This window comes from Strix aluco, chromosome 4 (assembly GCF_031877795.1).
Source record: "Strix aluco isolate bStrAlu1 chromosome 4, bStrAlu1.hap1, whole genome shotgun sequence".
In the NCBI taxonomy this organism is placed as follows: domain Eukaryota; kingdom Metazoa; phylum Chordata; class Aves; order Strigiformes; family Strigidae; genus Strix; species Strix aluco.
This window is the reverse complement of record NC_133934.1, coordinates 112312387-112329565: the sequence shown is the minus strand read 5'-3', so window position 1 is coordinate 112329565 and position 17179 is coordinate 112312387. Positions and strand designations below refer to the sequence as shown.

General features: G+C 43.7%; 1 non-coding gene across 1 annotated transcript; it reads left to right on the top strand.

Annotated features, from left to right (window-relative positions):
• Positions 1-1971: 1971 nt before the first annotated feature.
• On the top strand, positions 1972-2044 carry TRNAT-UGU (transfer RNA threonine (anticodon UGU)). Its single transcript has one exon. It is a non-coding gene; the product is annotated as a tRNA-Thr (tRNA).
• Positions 2045-17179: the final 15135 nt, after the last annotated feature.

Sequence of the window (17179 nt, the reverse complement as noted above, 5' to 3'; positions counted from 1 at the left end):
TGGATAGGAATATTCTGTATGCCTTTGGTTTTCTACAATGTTGTTCTCTTAAACTTCCATTGCATTACACACATGCACATAGACACACACATGCACAAACATGTCTAAGATTTTCTGCTGAGATTCCTGCCATCTAGAAAAGCATTAAAGCTGCCACTGGCAGTCATCATAGATCGAAAACCCTGCAACCTGGCTTATTACCAAGTATAACACCTTGGAGGAGACACGTCCCTAGCAAGAAACAACATAGCAAATAATGTCTGATTAATAGATAGATCTGTAATTTTAACAAGAATATCTTTGTCACGATGACTAGAAATACAGCTTAGACTTTCTTGTTCTTTCCAGAGTTAATACAGAATTAAGAGGAAACTCTTAGCAGATTTAAACACTTATCTTCATGGAATATGTTCACAATAATTTGAATTCATACCCATGCAATGAATATCATTCAGTGGAGAAAATGGACCTGCCCCCTGTTGCTTTGTTGACTGTATCTACTAGCTAGCTGCCCCATGGAGCTTTGTTTTCCAAGAGTCAGCAATAATTGTTCAGAGTTTAATTTCAAATTTTACTGATGCCATTTCTTACAAACTATCAGGGGGTTAATGTGAGAAAATCCTTTGATAGGAAAACTCTTTGGGCAGAAATCACATATTTATACATCTAGCACTCAGAGTGCTGCAGACCCTGATCCTGCTGTGGATTTCGGGGTTTATTTCCATCGTATAACATTCTTTATCAGACTTCTCTAAGCCAAGCGAGGTTTACGAGCATCGCATCCCTTTCCCACCAGCTGATCCAAGTCTGAATTCTATAGAAATAGATATTACTAGAGAATCAAGACAGGGCCCTGAATATTGCTTTCTGAAAGGCTACGACTGGAATTTAAATAATTTTATCTGCATACATGCAGTTTAAAAAAAAATTCAGTCCAGCCATAAGCAATCGAAGCTCTTTGCAAGGCATCTGCTTTAATGTGTGCTATTAGGAGTGATGATACCCAGCACCAGCACTGGATGCAGTCACTTCAACGGGTCCTACAGCATTGCTGCCTTCCACCTTTTAGCAATTAACTGAAGCTTCCACCCTCTAGCTCTGAACTCCATAACCTCTGCGAGGTGGCCTGCAGGTACTAGTGAGAGAACAATCTTTGAGGTCAATGCTTATTGCTGCCCAGGGGCCCATGCAGCAAGTGATGCTTAGAGAGCACCGGGGCAACACCTCTGTCCTTCAGCAGTGTTTCCCAAACTTCCCAAGACTACTCAACCTTTTCAGAAAAAATCCCATGCTGCACCATCTAATGCAGCTTTGTCACGACAATTTTTACTCCTAACCTGTAAAAATCAGGCTGCTTTTCACCTACTTGAGGTTTCTCCTCTTGTGGTTTTTTTTGGCTTGACTTCTGATCAGTTTTATTTCTTGGTTTGCGAAGGTCCCAGAGACCCTTCTGCGGCCTGGACGCTCCCCCCCAGCTGCGGCACTGACCAGCTAGAACCGCCGTGAGCGACCACCCGGTGCTGGCGGGCGAGGCTGGGAAGGCGCCAGCTTCCCGCCGGCCGAGGAGCGGCTGCAGGCGGGCCGCGGGCTCCTCCCGGCGGCGGCCGTGACGCCGCTCTGCAAGGCCGCCGGGGCGGGCGGGCGGGCTGAGGGCGGTGTGTCCCGGAGGGCGGGCTGAGGGCGGGCTGAGGGCGGTGTGTCCCGGAGGGCTGAGGGCGGTGTGTCCCGGAGGGCTGAGGGCGGTGTGTCCCGGAGGGCGGGCTGAGGGCGGGCTGAGGGCGGTGTGTCCCGGCGGGCGGGCTGAGAGCGGGCTGAGGGCGATGTGTCCCGGAGGGCTGAGGGCGGTGTGTCCCGGAGGGCGGACTGAGGGCAGTGTGCCCGGCCGCGCGGGGGGTGGCGGACGCCCGGCAGGGGGCAGCGGGAAGGCCTGTTCCGGGCCGTTAGGGACAGCCGGGAATACTTTTGAGCGGCGGCTCCATAGCTCAGTGGTTAGAGCACTGGTCTTGTAAACCAGGGGTCGCGAGTTCGATCCTCGCTGGGGCCTAGCGAATCTTTTTTTGGGTGTCACCTCCGCTGACGGCTTCCATGATCAGCGAGCCCAAGGCGGGGGTATTTTGGTGGTGGAGGACTAGAACGTGCGTGCGGGCTCCGTGGCCTTATAATTAAAAGGAACGCTTAGGAAACACACGCTTCTGGCAAAATCTGAGTGTTAGAAATAATATTGGTCACCGAATTAACTCATGGCTGTGCTTCGTGCTGGCAGGGGAGTCGGGGGGAACAATTAGCTCTTTGGGAAGCAGCATGGGCACGGCTGAGTACAGCTCACATCACAATTTCCCTGATGGGAGCTCTGACAAAATGCCGTCAAGGGTATTTAAAAGGAACAAATTGCCCCTGAGTGGCGAATAAACTGGACAAGATTATCAGACTCTTCACAGCTTGTCAGGCAGGCTGAGCTGTGGGTTTTATTTCTGTGCTGGAGGCAGGACAGGGGAGGTGTAATAATTCTTTGCCTTTTTTTTTTTTTCTTTTAGGATATAGAAAGAGCTAGAAACCTCCGCACAAACCCTCTTGAGCGCCACAGTTTAAAAATACGCATTCATTTTTTTCAGAAAACTTGCGAGCAAGGCATTTCGTTTCTAGCACCGCAAACACCACAGCAATCGTTACCAACATCAAGCAGGGACATTAATACATACGCTTCGGCGAGGGGAAAGGACAACACCTGCAGCACATAACGCTGCAAGGGGCTCAAACCGCGGCAGAGCAGTTGCGCAGGCCGGCAGCCCCAGGAGCCTGCCGCTCGGCGTGCCGGAACCTGCAGCTTGATGTGTCGAGAAAGACGCGTGGGCTGTGGCGTGGGATACCCTCCCGGCTGCTGTCACAGCTTCTCTCCAGCCTCCTTTCTCTGCCGAGAGTAGATCAAAGCTGTGGCGATGCACCGGGCTGTACGAGTTGCCATTGCCACGGTGAATGGAGCAGGAGGCTGACAGCTCATCCCCCTTGTGGCAGGAGCCCTGCTACGCCACGAGGCCCAAAAAGCATGTGAATTTGCGGTGTTTTGGGGTTCTTGCACATGAGTGCTCGGAATGACTCCTGTTTTGCAGCATTGCCTCCCCGTCCCATCCGGGCAGCAATCTCAGCGTTACCAGCTGTCACCCTAGGCAGTTCCTTGGCTCAGTAGTCCTCCCGCAGTCCTTGCGGCAGGTTCATGGGGTGGTGATAAAACCCCTCCCTTGAGAGGATCTGTTCTCTCCGAGGGGTCTGGTCGAAGGCTGGGTACAGTGTTTGTTGACAGGGAGCCATGACCAACCAGAGCATTATCAGATCCCTGGGCTGCCACAGATGGTCTTAAGAAGCAGTCACGCGTGTGCTTAGAAATGCTGAGTAGTTTGTTTAGTCTCTCGAAGGATCATCCAGGGCAGGAGCTGCCTCTGCAGCTGGGCCCGGCACAGCCCGGAGCCCTCGGTGTCTGCGCGCAGGGGACGGGGCTGTGCCGCTTTGGGCGTGGAAGGGAAGATCACGCACGCGATGCTGGGCTGCTCCGCTCCTCACATCCACGGAATGCCCCAGGAATAGGGTTCAGCTGCTCCCGTCTGTCGTAGCTACAGATGTGAGCTGCCACGGAGGATTTTCTAAAGTGCTGACAGGCTGCGCCGTGTGCCGCTGTAGCAGCGCGGACGCGGGACCCAAGCGCCCCATGTCGGCATTTAAACTGCGATGCTGGGCCAGGGCTCTCCCCAGCGAGCCCCCGGCGCGGGGGTTACTCAGGCGGCGGGGCGCGGCCGATGCCGCCGGAGGCCTCCAGAGGGAGAGCCAGCGCCTCGGCGAGGGAGCGCTGCGGGGGCCGCCGCCGCCCCGGGAGAGCGGCGCTGGGGCCGCTGGGGCGCCTGAACACCGGGCCCGGGGCGGGCGGCGTCGGTTACGGCAAACCAGGCGGGAGAGGAACAGGGGCGAGTGGAGGGACTGGGGGCCACGCTCCTCCTTTCACTTCCGAAAATCTGGGCCTCCCAGCCCCTCGGCGTCAGGTGCTGCAGCGGAGGGAGGGGCCGTACGAGCCCGGCCGTGCCCCGCCGTTACGGGGAGGGGGCCGCGCCGGCCGTGGGGCTGGGGGCCAAGGCTGGCCCGGCCACCGGGCGGAGCCGGGAGTGCCGCCCGGGCGGAGGGAGAGGCGACCAGTTGCGCGCTGCCTTCAGTCCCGAGGCATTGAATGATGTAACTGTATTTTCGTTTCTCAAGGATTTTTCCTTACGGTTAAACAGGGCCTGTTTTCAAATAGCGGACTCAAAAGAGGGTCTTTTACAGCTGTGCTGCTGTCACGCTGCACATCGCTGGCCGGCTGTTCGAGCTGGCCCCGCAGAAGCCTGCGGGCTCCGGCAGCCGGGGCAGGGACGGGGAGCAGCAGGGCATGCTGCTCGCTGAACGGCGCTGCGCCGTGCCCAGTGCTCAGGGTGGTGACTCTTGGTGGCACTGCTCCACGCCGTTCTGTGGGACCTCCTGCCCAGTGGCAAGGGCAGTCGGTGCCACCTCCCCTGCACCAGCACAGTCATGCGCCCGTGTGAGTGCAAAGCAGGAGATGCGCCCAGGCCTCCTCTGACTTTCCCTGCCTTCTCCATGCCCCGTGGGACACCTATATACCATTCCCTGATCCCAGCCAAGGAGTGGCCCCAAAATTTTCTCCATCCTCTACAAGTGATGTCATCCGCACTCCCATTTCTTGCTATAAAGGAAGCTTAATTAGTAGCTGTTTTTACTGAAGGTGAGAAACATGTCAAAGCTTTGCTCAAAAAAGCTGCAGGGACCTTCACTAGGTCCCGTGACGCAGTCATTAATGATAGCACTGGAAAATGTCTTTACAATCTGTTTCTCCAAACTGTGGTGAGGGGCCTGGACAGTACTAATTGTGTTTTCCATTTTGGACTGCTAGCAGAGCCCCTGAGAATTACCAATGTCTGGAAAAACACCTTGCCATCACTGCAAGGCATTCTGAGCTCATCTTGGAGACATTTCTCCTTGTTATGTTTTTTCCAGGAAATTTATACCCATCTTGCTCAGTTCAACAGCAGGAGGCCTTACACAAGAAGAGGCTGTTTTCTTCACAAGTCTACTATTTTTCTTTCCAGACATGTAACAAAAATTGACATATCTAAGCATAGCTTACTGCAGTATGATATAATTTTTGACAATGGGAATAGGGAATCAAAGTCAATGACTGTGAAACCGGTTTAGCCAACAGAGGAAAAATGAAACACAAACTCTTTTAATATTCCACATGCTTTAATATTGCACAGATGCTGCCAAAACATCATAAATTTCTAAAAAACCCAAACAACCTCTCCCCCCAAACTCCAAGCACTTTCAAAATCTAAGATTAATGGAGAATATTTCCATTTGTCTAGTCACAAAAGAACTAAAGAAATTCTGACTTGTGTTTCTGGACTTTTTGCAAGTACTTAAAATTTGATGACTTTGGATTTGTGATGGTGAGGTAAAGCCAAAAAGTGAAAGTTGAGACTTTTTTTTCTTTACCTGATGCAAATACAGCCATCAATAAAGTCTTCAATGACAGTGAAAATGTTTACTTGTAATAACCTAAGGTGTTAATGGCAAAAAAAATGTATTTGTCTTCTAAAGATACTATTTTTAATCAGACATTGCTCTTTTAATTCTGTTCTGGTTGCTAAAACAACACAAAATTCCTTGTTTGTGACAAGCTATCATGCTCCTAGTCAGGCTCTTCCAGGGTGTTCCACACTTTGATGCCTGATGACTTATTTTAATGAGTTTAATGATTCTATTACTTTGTGTGGAGTTCCTTTCGTAGGGCATCATTAACAAATTTGTAAGAGTTTGAACGTGGGTAGAAAGAAGTCTGAACACCACAATCACCAGCTATAATATTGATCCAGACCTGTATATCCTGACCTCCAGACCGAGCTGTCTCTTTGTCCCTTTTCCTCCTCCTCTGTCAAGAAATCTCTCCCTTTTAAAAGAAAGTAATTAAAATACCACTTTTCAAGACCAGATGCAGGCCAAATCCATCCCCATATGAAGTGGGAGCTCAGTGCATAAGACTTTGAACGATGATGCAAGGCAATCTTCACAAGGGAGTAACAGTAGATAAATCTGTGCTTACTCGTATTCTTGGCAAAAGACCATATTTCTGAGCCAGTTAGCTATGGATGGAGGGACAACTAATGAACCCATTTGGCTTCTAGTGTGGATGTTATTTACTGTGATGTTAGCATATGAATAAGGATGCTTTAAAAAAACAGGGGCCTCTCTGGTAATGAGAAAGTGTAGATGAATTAAATCCTTCAGTGTTTGCCAGGAGAGTGACTGTTGTATTTTAAAGAAAAATAATGTTTTCTATATTTTCAGGGAATCTTTCCTAACGCTTGAAGAACAGGAGAAAAGCAAACAGAAATGCCTTATTGCAACTCCCCAAGATATTTAACTAACTGTGCACTATGTGATACTAACCTTGCTTATATTTTAATATTGATGTCTGTCTATAGGTTTTGATCATGCACTTCAGTAGAGACATGTTGCCTACGATGAAACATGGCCTTTTTTCCATGCAGTTTATTATCTAATGATGGGAATACCAGGTCCTGACAGTACAGAACCTAGACACAGTACAATAGGTTTGAATATAATAAAATACTTAGAGCAGTAGAGGTCCTTTAAAAATCTTGTGTGTAATTCGTTATGACTTGAGAATGGATAAAAAAGGGCAAGAGAGCTTGAGTTTAGAAAGGATGAAGCACTGTTAATTTAGAATCTGTGTATCTTACGTATAGACAAAAAAATCCCTGCTGATACCACTAAACTTAAAGGACTCTTCAGATTATTACAATATTTCTGGCTTTCAAGTGACCAAAAATTAGTAGGCAAGTAGAACTAGTCTTAGGGACAAGCTTAAATAAGATTTAGAAATGCGACCCTAAAGTATTAGTAAAATTAAAAGATAATTTGGCTTTCTTGCCTGCTTGTCTAGGACTGGTTTTCCATAAATGTATCCAGTTTCATCTTACCTTAATATAAATTAACATAAATTAATCTGGAGACTGTAAATGGAGAACTTGTACTATAAAATAAGGCTGGTATCAATGTCGACCTCTATACAAAGCAGAGAGGCTGCTCTGCCGACAACAGGAGCAGGCAGAACACTACCTGATGCTGCATGTATCTGACTGCCCATCTGCATGTATCTGATTACTTCTCAGAGAGACTGTACATAGGTTTCTCATAAGTAAAGCACATTCATTCCTTCTGAAGATAAACAGAGGAGTTGTTCCTTTTGGTCACCAAGTTACAGACTATTTTTGGACAAGAATGCTGTTGCTTGCAGTCCCCATGCTGTATATGTGAGACTTGCTAATGACTGTGGTGCCTGAACATGTAAACAGTCTCAAATCACGATATGTCCCTCCTGAAAAAAGGCTACAAGTATGTCTGCTCATTCCCTTCAGAGGACAGGTACTGTTGATCCCATCGCCACAGCAAGAACTTTAATCCATACCAAAAGTCATTTGCAATAGAAATTAATAAAGAGCAAATCCACAGGATATTTCTCACTGCATGTATCAGCTGTCTTTACCAACATGTTAATATTTTTTTAGATTGATAAAACACAGCATTGAAAATCCATACAGTTGAACTATGCAATAAAGAGACTATAATTTAAATATGACCACATCTGTCTGTAGGGGCTTCCTTAAGACAAGGATGTAAAGTTTCTTGCTTAATTTACACTGAAAGCACTGTGTGTTTTTTAAAACAAAGTAAATAACATGAGAAAGCTTAAATTTAAGACACTGAAGTGTAATCCATGAGAGACTGTAGATTAGAAATTCCTCAGCTATTTATAATTTTTTAAGCATTGAGTGAGTATCACATTTTGTTTAGGCTTGTCATTTTAGAATTATCTGTGTAAGAACTTGGAATGTGCATTTAATTTGGAGCAAGGTACTTGCAGTTATTACTTGTAACTTGTTTTATTCTAGAAGCTGGATGAAAAAAATCCCCAGGAGCTGACTATGTTACGAGTATCTACCATACTTGCAGAAGTGGGCTTCCATGAAGACTCCATGGAAGAGTAAAGCCAGATGATCTTCAATATGTAAGGTTTTTTAAAATTTTGGATTTGCAAATAAACAATAGCATTTGCATCCAACTATCATTCTGGGTGTTATATGTATTATAGATTGTTCACTGCTTTTTGATCATTACTCTGTTAAACTGTAAATGTTTTTACTGAATCAGAAAGAGTTTTGCTTTCTGGTGCAGAGAGCCCTGCCTTTGGTAACATACCCTGCCAATCAGCAGGCTACTAAGAAGAGGTATGAGAAAGCTCTCCCCGCTTCTTTTATGTTTTGAAAAAAAGGGGTTTTTTTCCAATCATTTTTTATATTTTTCCTGATATTTAATGAGTTTCCTGGGTTCTGCATATCTATTCTTCCATGAGGCTGATGGAAATGCTGGTATATTTGGGTCCTCTTTCAATGAATAATAGCAGCTGTTATTCAGTATAAAACTTTTAAAATGTCAGTCCCAGTGCATGTACAGCAGATCTCCAGGGCAATCAAATGTGTGTGTGCCAGCAGAGTGTGTTCACTTCACCTTGCAAAGACAGGCCATTGAGTCTACTAGATTTTCTGAACTAGCCAGGCTGGATTTATTGGGGAAAAAAAAGCTTGTTCAGGTGTTACAATTAACTGCTTAATAACTGCAGGCTCCTTACCTAATGAACAGCAGGAACAAAACTGGAAAGCGCTGGGGTTGCCCCTTGAAAACTTTTCTGCTGGGTGCTGGCCTGAGCAGTGTGTCTCTGCTGCCTGCTCCGTGTACTCTTTCAAAAATCAGACTATATTTCAAAGGCTCTGTGGCAACTTTTGTGTTGCCATCAGTGTGATTCTCAGAAGTAGTGAAATACCTGAGTGACCTGTAACTTGTCCATGTTAGGTACAAATATCTCAGAAAATGCAGCAATATGGAGTTCAGGAGCTTGGCATCCGAGTCAGTGTACAGCACCACGGGCTGGCTTTTTCAGCCCAAACTGAGCCTCTCATGCTTTGCTCTAACTGTACCTTATGGCTGGTTCTTAGGAGCTTGAGCTCATAGAGTCCAATGCGCAGCCTGTGAGCCTGAGCTGGTCCTCATGCTTCCCACTTGGTGAAGTGATTTGCTTGTTCCAGATTTGAGCCAGGAAGAAACCAAAAATGTGGGCCTTGTGGATGATAAAGGAGTTAGTGTTCGATGGAGAGCTCGAGTCCTGAGTGAGCACAACAGAGATATAATTGGAGACAGTGCACTAGCTGTGACATGCTGCAACACCACTGCTGCTTGTTTAGCTTAAAAATGTCAGTCAGCCAATTAGTTCAGTGAAGCTTTTCAAAACATTGCCTGTGAGGTTTGTAGTTAAAGTGCTAACACAAATAGCCCACATTCCAAGTTCTGAGCAGCAGAGGTCTCAACACAGGGCTGAATCTGGACCTGATAGAAACTGTGCAGATAAACCCTTGACAGTAGAATCAGGGATTTTTTAATGCCTAGTTTTCACTGTGATTTTCATCTCTCTGCTCCATTCTGCATAGCTTGTGTAGGATGACAGCATGTCTGCCCAATTCCCCTCCAGCCAGCTGATGAAAAAGCAGACTGCTGAAGTATTACAGGTGTCCTTCATAAACTGGGGCTCTTACAGTATACAGCCCCACATAGTGAAGACAGGCTGTGTTCCAGCTGTGCTTCAGGGATGAGGGGAACTTTCTGTGCAAAGGAATTAGTGACTGCATTCAAGCACAGCAACATCAATCATGAAGAATCAATTCTTGCTCCTCCCATCAGAGCTGCAAAGTGCCAGGGGCCAGCTGCCCTCAGAGTTGATAAACACATATGAGGAAATGTCAGACTGGTGCAGGCAAACCTAATACTCCTGAACCACCACTGACAGGAGCCCGTATCTCATCCAGCCCTCAGTGATGCTGCTATAACAGCTCAAGACAGCATGTCTTTTATCCATTCTTCCACCCTCCCCTGGGCTTTCCACATATTCTTGCTCTCTTGGCTTCGTGCTGCTTCAACCCTTCATTTGCATTTATCTCTTACTGTTCTAATCTGCTTTTTAAAAAGTCTTCAATTTATATCTCTTTGTTGCTTTATCCCATCACAGAAGTCCTTAGATATGCTTTTTCAACACACACTCACAGACAAGTTCAATCTTTTTTTAAAAACATGCCTCCCCTAAAAATAGATAGATTTTCCTGTGATGATTTTTCAGTTTTGTTATTTTGCAAGACATTTATATCCCACTAATTCAGCATTTCCAATGTCATTTAATATTCAGCTTGGTTTTTCTGCTTCCTCAGAGGTTCAATTTCCTTTTGGCTAAGAAAGAGAATGTAGGTGAAGATGTATGCAGCTGGACAATTAGCCACTAAAAATAGTTTGCTAAAGGTCTGGGCTATACAGAGACCTTTATAAACATCAGATTTGCAGATGATGTGGATTCAGGATGAGTAGTTTGCTTAATCCTCAGTGCTCTGCTAAATGATTTACCAAGGCTGCTTTTTAATAAACCTTCCTGAACCAACTATATTCTCCTGCTGTCGACAATCCCCAAACACGTAAATACAGTTGCTCACCATGGCCTACAGAGTTTAAGATAGAAATAAAATCCTAAAATAAAATTATAGTGATATCTATGTTGTTTTGTCTCATAAAATTTATGCCATGTTTGCTTAAGTCAAAAGGACATCAGCATCGGTTATTTAATGGCAATTGAAGTAATGTAACTGAGTAGGTAAAATTAAAGTCCAGGGGGTCTGAGTTACCAGTATTTGAGACTTACCTTGTTCAGCCTCTTGGTTCGGTGTATTTCATTTGAATGAAAGCAATGTCAATTCACTTATACTTTGTGGTCTGCAGCAGCATCCTCAGTCAGCATTTTACTCACACGTACCTCAAAACATCCACTGACTTACATCCGAAGGAAATGTTGACTAGGTGCTAAGCAAGGACTTCAGCATTTGGCTCTCAGTGATAAGTCCATCAGTCCGTATGTAAAAAGTGTATGGATAGAAGGAACTGTACTGACACTGAATGTCAGTGAAGTGCAAGACTAAGAGCAGGAATTACACCTTAAGTTCTGCACAAGCTTGATTTGTAAGGGTAAGTTAAAAGATATTGCTTTTTAGCCTGTAACATCAGAGTGGAAAGTTACTAAGTTCTGTTCTAGTCAGAGGGCTCATCTTTGGTTATCACATGCCCTGAATTTCTGAGATATAGTTTTGTCAAAGGTGCAGACAACTTCTAAAATTGTTTAGATTCCTAAAGATCTCAAATAAAAATTATTTAATCAGTTAAACTGTTGTTTTCTGGGTAAGTCAAGGTTACTGTATGATTCTTAATTCAGCACCTTCCCATGAACAATCATTCCTGCTTCACTTAATATTGCCTCTCAACTTTCTTCAATTTTTAGATGTGTCAAAAAACCCCCCCAAAATCCCTCAGAACGTTTATTTGCTTCCCTCTTCTGATCCTACAATGTGAAATTGTGTTTTCTAATGCTAGCCTGTAGTTTTTCTCCTGAAAGAAGCATGAGGTTTCTGATATATTGGAGTTAGCACCAAAGAGTTTTGTGATAGCAGAGTGATGGTGAGAAAACAGGGAAAAGGAAACCTTGCAGACGCTGAGAGATGTTTGCCCAAGCCAGGTTTTGCTTTTTCCTGAGGCTTCCAAAGCACAATAACAATGCAACATGCCAGCTAATGCAAATGATGATCTGACCTATTATCTTGATAAGGCTTACCTATTGAAAAATTAGTGAAGGATATAGTTAACACTGATTGTTAGCTGCATTCCAACTTATTATCTGTGACAATAAAATTATTAACAGTTAAGCTTTAAAAAGCTAGTCAACTAATTAGTTCAGGAGAACTATTCAAAACACTGTCCTTGAGGTTATTATAATTAAATTCCTAATTTACATATCATATATTTCAGACTTAAATTCTAGTGTAGCTTGCTCCACACAAATTGGCAAATGCCAGGACCTTGCAATATTGTAAAGAGTAGACTAGAGGCCCTGTTCTGAAGTTGATGAAAGAATTCACTGAAATTGTCATCAGTCACAACAGGCACCTGAGGCTGAGTGGGCAAAGAGAAGTAAGTGCTTCAGCAGAACCAGAGGCTTCTTTTCCCCTTTCTCCTTGATCTCTTGACTGCTTTCTAATATCTTTCTGCTGAGCTACTGCCTCTTCTACTGCAGTTCCTTTCTAGCTAAGAATGGCTTTGACTCAATGGTAACTTGACATGGCAGTTTCAGACTCCTGTCATTACTCTTCTTCCCCTCCAAGCCACACAGAACAAATGATATTTCATGTAAAGTTGTTTTGCTAACGTAGGTGGTACTACTTTGATGGGGATGGAGGAGCAAATTTGGTAAAATACCTTGCTGTTGACTCAAAGGTAATGAATATGGGCTGTAGTTTGGACTTGTGATGAAGATTCCTCCCTTCCTTGTTCTCCACCCTCATCAAGCTGAGAGCAGGAATCTGAGAAGCCAAAGATGTCATAACACTTGCTGTTTGACACAGGGCAGTCATCTGCCATTACACCTTTGTCTTAACTGGTTGTTAATTACAGGCATTCTGCCTTTGTACTGTTTGCCTGTGGATGAAATCTTACCCATTTTTTTGAGTGTCCCCCGTAGACAAGCCCTTAGGTGACTCTTGCTAATAACCTCATTTCTGTCACACCACAAAGGCCACAAGCAGAACCTATAGATCAGTTTCTACTTGAACTTAAATCAAATAAGGTAAATTATAATTTAAAACCCTCCTGAGGGAGAGATTAGTCTTGCGCGGTCTAGTAGCTGTCCCTGACCTTGCTTATTGAGTGAAAATAACCCATAGGAAAGCTAATAGAAAAAGAAGCACTTTAGTCACATGTATTTTTACTTCATGTAAGAATAGAGCCTATTACTCGATCTCCTGTTTTTAAAGACAAGAAAAAGAACAGTCTTAACTGCTTTTATTAATAAAGGACTATTATTATATATTAATAAATAAGCCTAGAAAACTTTAGGAAAGATGTATAAAAATATACTGGACTACATCCAGATGTAATATGGGGCTTAGGCACATGTGATCCAGCCCATTGTGGTCCAATTAACTATGGCGGCCTGTCAGCTAAAGTTACTATAGGGGACTGCATGTATGCCTCAACTGCTTAGTTAATTGCTTGGTTCATGTATCTCAGTTGAAGAAGATCAGTAATTTAGGAATATAATAATAAGTACTTTATTGATATTCTTTGTAAACAGATGCACATCTCTTTGTAAACAAATGTACATGTGCAAAATAATGCATGTTGTGTATTCAAAAACTCCTCCCATTCTTCCCAAATTATCTATTTTATGGGAATTTCATATATATCAAAATTCAGGACTTGTAGTTAATGACCCAAAAGTATCAATTAATTCACTGTGAATTAGTATAAATATGTTATTGTACGATCTTTGAATTAGTCAATATTTTGTTAAAGTTGTAGATACTTCAAATCAGAAACAGTAAAGACCAGCTGGGTGAATTTATATGGCCATGTGCCTTTCCCATCTGGGACTGTGTTACCAGACATTCATCATGGGGCCAGTACAACCAGATTGAATTTGTTTGCTGTACCTCAAGAATACAAGACAGGTATTAGTTTCCTTCCTTTCTGAACCCTTGCTGAACAAGGTGCTTTTTGAGGTGCCCCCTGAGAGAGGCATTTTTTCCACCTGCCAAAGTCATAGGATCTTCAGGCCAAAGGGTCCTAGGGAAGAGAAACTCAAGCATAGCCAGTGATGTCACGTAATACTAACCATTATTTCCTAGAAATACTTTGGTTTATAGATGGAGATAAAACTGCTAATTGCATTGACAGTTGCTGACAATCAGGGTCACTGGAACACAGTCGTGGCTACTTCCCTCTGCCCTGACAGCACCAGTCATCCTGCGCAGGCAGAGAACTGGCTTAGCGGTGGCTCTCCTGCAGAGATGTTTTAGTGCTTCCAGACTAGCCATCTGCCTTGAACTCCATCAGTTTGTCCTGTGATAAGCTCAGGTGTGGTCTGGCATACTTCCACTGCACAGGGCTGCTCTCACTGCTGGCTAGAAATCACCCCTTCCCATTACACGTGTGCTGAGAACAGAAGCTCCACGCTGTGAAGGATTTCAGAACTTCTAAAGCTGGCACAATTTCAAACTGGAATGAGAATACGATTGACTATTCTTTGAGCAGACCTTTTCCACAGCTGTCAGGCTTATTTTATGGTGATATAATGGAGGCCACATTCCCTGACTTTGCTTGTGGAGAAGGTTGTTTGAGACTGCAACAACTTCACTAAACTGAACATCCATTTGCTCTGCTACCTTCCTCCACCCAAAAAGGCAAGTTATTCTGAAAAGCCAAGTTATTCACTTGGAAAAAAGTTAGCTTTGTTTAACACACATTATTTTGATAAATACAAGCTGGCTGTTTCTTATCATGTTTATGTCTCTAGATGCTTATGCACAGATTGTTTCACATTTTGTTGTGGTATTCTTCCAGGTATTAAACTTAAACTGACTAGCCTACAATTTTCCAGCTTCTTCTTTTCCCTTTCTGCAGAAGAGCACTATAGTTGTTCTCGTCAGTCCTCTGTGTGTCCTCAAAGTAGTTCCGATTGTTTCAATTATTTCTTAATCTTCTAAGGTGAATTTCAACAGACTCTGTTATCATGCACATGGCATACATTTCAGCTAAATATTTGCTATCTGTTCTCTCCTAATTCTAGCTGGTGTTCCAGACCACTGAAACGTGTTAGGAATCTGGTCACAGCTACTCTTTTTATGAAGGCTTAGGCACTGAACGCTTTGTCCTTTTACATTCGTTCACATATTTTTCACCATTCCTGCTTAAGACCAGTGCAATGCTCTCCATCTTTTACCCTGAATGTATTTATAAAAGCTTTTCTCACTGACTTTTATGTCCTTTGCTGGTTGCTGCTCATTTTGTGCATCAGATTTTCTGATGTTATCTGCAAATCACTTCAAGTTATGCTCAGTGACCACCCATGTTTCTATTTTTAAACAATTAATTTTTGATTTTTAGGTCATTAGCAAGCTTTTGATGTTCTTGATATTGAGCATTTACAATACTTCTTATCTCTCCTCTCTAGAGGGATAACCTGCTATTGTTTCAATATAGAACACTGCTGTATTCTATTCCAAAAATGTCAAAAGTATATTTCAACACTGGCTGAACATTTTTCCAGTTTTATTCTATAAAAAAAAAAATTATAGCAAATCAATCCCATTTCAGAATAATGTGGATTTTGACAGACTGAATATAAGACTAAAATAATATTTTGTCAAACTTTTGCAGCCAACTGCTATTTCAAAAATGGACAATGTCCATGGGAACAGGAGAAAAGAAAGAGGAAATAGAAACGGTCTGACTACATCTAACATGGCAAGAACATCAGATAATGCTCTATTACAGCAACGCTATTGAAGACCTACTGGCAATAGAGATCTGGCAGAGAAAGCCCTTCTTGCCTTCTGCAGGATAAAAGTACATGTGAGACATCCATATCAAGGAACAAGCATGCTGCCCTAAGGCCATTTCCATGGGGAATGCAGACCATTGGGATTGTGGTACCAGATGGCAGAACTGTAAAACATTTTCTATATGCCCTAGTTATCCCTGATAATCTGCCAAGCCTGGTGAACTGTGTACCCTTTTCCTGGACAAGTCAGGTTTTTTGTTTATAGCTAAGTGGTGAATTTTCTCAGGTGAAGAAAGTCCAACTAAGAACAAATCAGTGAGTGAGAACTTTCAAAATAGTGGAAAATGCTATGCTGGAAACAGTAGAGCTTGGGCACAGTAGATGTATATCTGATTTTTACATATGAATTATCTTTGGAAATCTGTCCTGCTATTCTTTGTTTCTTAACTTGTATAGACTGTAACTAGAACTTGTTATAATCTGTGTTAGATCCCTATTCTGGAGGTTCACTGTACTGCTGAACTCAACCACAGTGATGAAGCAGTCACAGGATCTGACCTACAATGAACTCTGTGTCTTAATTTGGCACGGCAGAGCATTTGCTCATTGGCTTTCCTCTGGGTATATGGAGCCCCACAGTCCAGCTGTCCTCAGCCCCAAGAGCTGTGCTGACTCCCCAGCTAGGTTAAGGACATTCTCCCGCATACTGCCTCCATCCCCACCTTCATAGATACTCTGATTAATAATTTCATCTTTCAAAGACTAGAAAAGTTTCTTTAAGTTTTGCACATCTTTGTAAAAGCTCTTTTAAATCCAAATCATTTTGTTAGCTGATATACAGCATGAGACATACAGCTCTGAAGACAGCCCATGGCCAAAACCTGCAAAATCACCTCTAAGTTTTGGTGTCTTATTTGAGAGAACTTCTAATTCTAATAAGTCTTCCACAAATTAGAGCCTTCCTACTCCTTTGGCCAACTTCAGAAGTTTGTTTCAAACTGATTTCCCTGAGGTTTTTCTTCTTTCCACTCTGCCACTTCCAATTCTCTGTGATGGTTACAGCAGATAAGCTTCATTAGCAAATCAGTAGTGTTTGGCAGGCTGTCTTCATTCTCCTGCTAGGACAGAGTCATGCTGTCGGCAATAGTTTATCAGTCTTCTCAGACTGCACAGTAGACACTGAGGCACAGCATTCAGCTCTTCTAAACCAGTTATGTGATCCAGCTGGATCCAGTCTTCTTGGAAGAGCAGACCCTGTGGCTCATTCTGGTGGCTGGAGAGAGGTGAATGCCACCATCTCTGCTGACACTATCTCAGTCCTGAAGGTGACAGAAGAAAATGGAATATATACGTGCACTTGTGCTGTGCAGCTTTGCAGAACAGGGTGGTGTCAAGGGCCTGGGGCAGGGTGCTCTGGAAAGCTATGGCAATGGAGAGCAGACCACCCTGAGCAGGCTTAGTTGGGTTAGTTCTCCTTACAGGCTGTACACAGTCCATGAGCCAAAGACAGAGCTCTTCTGATGTAATTGGAAGGATAGAGTAACAAAAATAAGCTTATAGCCATATGGAGAGTTGATAAAGTCAGACTGAGTATATTGATTTATACAGATAGCTCAGACAATCAGGGGAACACTGTATGACTGA